The 4,777-nt window shown below is 40.0% G+C and overlaps 1 pseudogene; it reads left to right on the forward strand.

The window, feature by feature from the left end:
* The first annotated feature begins 3,744 nt into the window (after positions 1 to 3,744).
* LOC114051251 lies at positions 3,745 to 4,380 on the forward strand (annotated as a pseudogene).
* Positions 4,381 to 4,777: the final 397 nt, after the last annotated feature.

Here is a 4,777-nt window from a genome sequence, read left to right on the forward strand (position 1 = left end):
ATTTGGGGGCCATGGGAAGAAAAGGGAATGGAGGTATAATGAGGATGAAGAGAAACTGATTAAAGTTTCCTTTTATTCCGGGGAGGGGGCAGTTTAGAAAAAGATCCAGGCAGAGGGAAAAGTTTAGGGAATAAATGTATCTACCTCTCTACAGGGTGATAAAATTCCTCTAAGAACCTTAATGGTTGGGGCAGCTAGGTTACACAGTAGACAGAGCACCAACCCTGGAGTCAGGAGGACCTGAGTTCAAATCCGACCTCAGATACATAACACTTACTAGCTGTGTGACCCTGGGAAAGTCACTTAACCCCATTGCCTAATCCCACCTCCAAATAAAAGAACCCTAATGGTCATAATCAAACCAACCTTACGAGATGTCTACATGTAATACTTTCAGATTGTCAGTCACTTCTATGTCTCCTGCCAATTATTGCCATATAGATAGATTAGAGCTGACTGAATGTCAGTCACAATGGCAGCATAGTTCTGCCAATGATAATAATAATAAGGAATATATAATATATATAATATATATAATATATATTTCTGTCTCCCTTATTAATGATTTCCTGTAACATTTGTACTATTCATTAACAAAGACAGGAAATTATTCTGAAAATCTCTAGTTCAGGTTACAGTCTTTCAATTAAATTCCATATAAGGTTAACTTTTCTAGCATCCGTAGACAAGGAGTGTTCCTTTTTCCTACACTGTTCTAAAGGACCTCATTAAAGAGGCCAAGTTGTTCCAGAGTGTGACTTAAGTTTTCCCTTTATCCCTCAAGTATTCGCAGCTCTTTGGGTTATATAATGAGACCTGGATAAAGCTCCAGCTTTTGATTTGTGAAATTCCTATGGTGAAATCAAAATACTATGAAGCTAGATCTGTCTCATTTTTTATGAATTAATTAGAATCCTGTCACTTTTTAGCACCCCTATGATTTTCAGAGATATTGCTCAAGAAACAAATAAGAAGTTGTATGGATGAAGAAAAAAAAAACAGCAACACCACTTCAAGAAAAGTTGTATAGTATCTACTTTGCAACAGGACAACAAAGTCAAGTGATGTCTTTTCTCAAGCTTTCCTTTCCCTAGGTAAAGTGATGGATATTTTCATAGATCATTCTGAGACAGGCAAGTACAAATTTTAGTGTAAATATTTCATAAGCTGTTTTGTTAAATAATAACAGAGAAAACAGGCTAAATAAGGAAAGGGAAAGGGAAAGAATGGGGCAGTAGAGAAGAAGGAATATGGTCAGAAGAGAAGCATGTTGCCTAATCCAATAGGCACAGATCTGCTGATGTGACTCTTCTGCTCACTAAACTCCAGAGATTTCCTATTGATTCTAAGATAAAATATCGACCCATCTGTTTAACTTTGAATGGCACTCACAACCTTGCTCCGATATATCTTTCCGTCATCAGTGGACACCAAATTCTATCTGTTCTGCAAACAGAACACTTGATTTCGCATCTCTTTGCCTTTGCACTGACTGTGTCCCATGGCTGGAAAGCACTTTCTTCATTTTCCACCCAAAGAGTCCCTTTTTTCCTTTAAGACTGAGCCCAAGCACCACCTTCCACATGAAGCCTTTACTGACAACCTCCTCCATTTTCAGTATCTTTTGTCCTATTACTTTTATTATTACTATTATTTATTCACTTTTTTACTATTATTTATTCACTATTTTACTGTTATTTATTCACTATTATTTATTCTGATAGAAAGTAAGTTCCCTAAGTGTACGGACTTTTTCATTTTTTGGATTTGTATGTTCAGAGTCTAGCACAGGGCCTGGAACACAGTAGGCACTTAATAAATGTTCGTTGATTGATGTCTGGAGAACCAGCTGTGAATGAGAAACTATTTTCTTCTTAGCTTTTATGTAGTTTTTCCTGACTTTCACAAAGTTAAGTTTGGTCCAATGAGAAGTCAGTCATGGTATCACACAAATGCAATAGTTCCATTTTTCATAGAATCATATGATCTTAGATTTAAAGAAGTAAAGGACCTAAGAGGCCACATAATCCAACCTTCAGTCTTTCAGATGACAGTAAGGATCAATAAGGGAAGTGACTTGCCTCCATTTACAGGAAGTAAATAGAAGAATCAAGATCCGAACCTGGGTCTTCTGCCTCAAGATCCAGACCCTTTTCCACCAAATTACACTGTCTCTTCATCAACGTCACCACTATGGAGAGTTCACAATAGAAACACTAGCAGATCTGTTCAATTTCAGGTCCACTCTTCCTCCCAATTTAATAGGCAAATACTCATTGGATGATCTAAATCAGCTGGGTCTCATGCCAATTTCTGTGTGTCTATTTCCCACTCAGTTGCTTTTTGCTGTTTTTGAAAGATATAGTGTTCACAATTGCCAGTCATACTCCTCTGGAATGATTTGGAGGGACAACTGTGTCCTTTGGTTGCCTGTCTTTTAGTTTGTCAAGAAGATTAAGTGTTCACTGGTTGAGGTAGTTATTTTTAGAATTTGCCATCCATATTGTGGTAAATCGAAGAAATAGTAATAAAGTGAATATTTTTATTTTTGTCTCTTTTTCAATTTTTTTGGACATGGAAATGAAGCCCACAGCTTCTTTAATTAGATCAGTTACAGATGTTAGAAGGAGATTGAGTGTCATCTTATCTTTGTTTTTTCTTCTAATTCATTGTTGGTTTTGTTCAGTGCTTACATTTCCAGGGACTTATGACTGCTTAAAGAGAGTATTCATTCTGTATAAGCATGAACTTTCTTAGCAGTCTACATGTGTCTCTTTCATTTCTTGATCCCAAACTATATATTCTGATGTATTTTTGCCATCCCAACCTTGTGCTCAACTTAATGAAAGTATAAGGTACTATGGTATATATTGACCTAATTTAGAGACACTTGTCAGGCTCTTCACAGAATTTCTCCATTTCATCCTTTGTAGCAGTTGCTAGTACATAAGCTGTAATTATTTTTGTGGTGTTCTGTTTGTTTAAGCTTATCATATGCCGGGCAAGATGCCTAAGAACTCAGTGAAATTATATTTCTTGTTGCCTTTGGGTAGAGAATGAAACTAATTTTGCCAACCTGTTAGGCATCCTTCCATCTGGCTACAACTTCTGTATGTCTTCTGCTTTCATTTATAACACAAATTTCAATAAAGATGTGATTTAGTTCCTTTAGAAGTGTGTCATCGACTCATCAGATATTAGATAAAGATCATATGTTAAAAGGACCAACATTTAAATGAATATCCACTTATAGTTTAAGAGCTATATGATTGTGAATACACTGGCCCCCTGTGCTTGTGTGTAGTCCAAGTGACAAACTGCATATCCAAGGACTGGTTTGCTAGGAATGGAAAGGCAGGAGGACTCATCACCAGGATGTTGGCCAACTCATGTGAGATGATGAATTTTTTGGATATAGTGACCCATAAAATAAATGAAAATACAGAATAGACCTCAGTACATTGTAACTCCTTTCTGCTTTCACGGTGACAAGGGTGAGTAATAAAAAAGGAGGCAGAGAATATATAGAGTCACACAATTCTTGGCCTATATGTGCACATTCATGTAATTGTTGATATTCTTAAGGTATGATCTTTAACCAATAATCATCAAGTCAATGATACACTACTAGAAGAATTGAACTCTATGGGAAGGACCATACTCAGTGATTTTCCAGTTTGGTGGAACTTGCTGGAGCTCTGCTAGAACAGTCTTCAAGAGGTTCCCTGCCTCCTGCCCGGCGCCATGAGTGGCAGTGGAGCGGACCCCGAGGTGGTCCCGGCCCCTGTCACTGCCCTGCAGGGCCCGGCCTCAACTCCCACCCCCTTCCCTGCTCCGGCCCCGACCCCAGCACCGGCGCCGGCTCCTGCCCCAGCTGAGAGCAAGGTTAGCCCCTCGGGAGGAGCAAGCCCCAGCCCTGACCAGGGGGATACGTCCGACCGCAGGGCCTCGGTTCCAATATCTGCAGCTGGGGGTACCACGCCCCCTGAAGGTGCCATGTCTAATGGAGTGTATGTGTTACCTGGTGCTGCCAATGGAGAGGTCAAGCCTGTTGTGTCTAGTACACCCCTGGTGGACTTCCTCATGCAACTGGAAGACTACACACCCACAATTCCAGATGCTGTTACTGGTTACTACCTGAACCATGCTGGTTTTGAAGCCTCTGATCCTAGAATTGTCCGGCTCATCTCCCTGGCAGCCCAGAATTTCATCTCTGACATTGCCAAGGATGCTTTACAACACTGCAAGATGAAGGGCACTGCCTCAGACAGCTCCAGGAGCAAGAACAAAGACCAAAAGTATACCCTGACCATGGAAGACTTGACCCCTGCACTCAGCGAGTATGGCATTAATGTCAAGAAGCCACATTATTTCACCTAAGCTCACCTCTTCCCCGGCTGGCCGGGACATGTGTGGGTGTGTGCACATTTGTCCCATTCCTTCCTCCCCACCCACCCCCACACCAGCCTGTTTTCATAATAAACCTTTATTGTGACTGAAAAAAAGAGAATAGTCTTCAAGAACCATAGGTCACCTCTGCATTTACAAGGCATAGGGAAAAATAGTGGAGGACTGACATAATGTAAGGCATAAAACAGAAAACACATGCTCACTTCAGTTATTTTCCAAGGTCGCAGAAACTGTCTTGCAGTCAAAAAAGAAAAAAAAAAAGGATGGTGAAGTGTTCCAAATGCTCCAATTGCTATATGACTGTATTCTGATGGCACCAAGCCCCAGATACTCCTTATTCTTTCCCATCCCATGTATCTAATTAATT

This window comes from Vombatus ursinus, unplaced genomic scaffold, assembly GCF_900497805.2.
Source record: "Vombatus ursinus unplaced genomic scaffold, bare-nosed wombat genome assembly UNPS02014802.1, whole genome shotgun sequence".
NCBI classification, from domain to species: Eukaryota; Metazoa; Chordata; class Mammalia; order Diprotodontia; family Vombatidae; genus Vombatus; species Vombatus ursinus.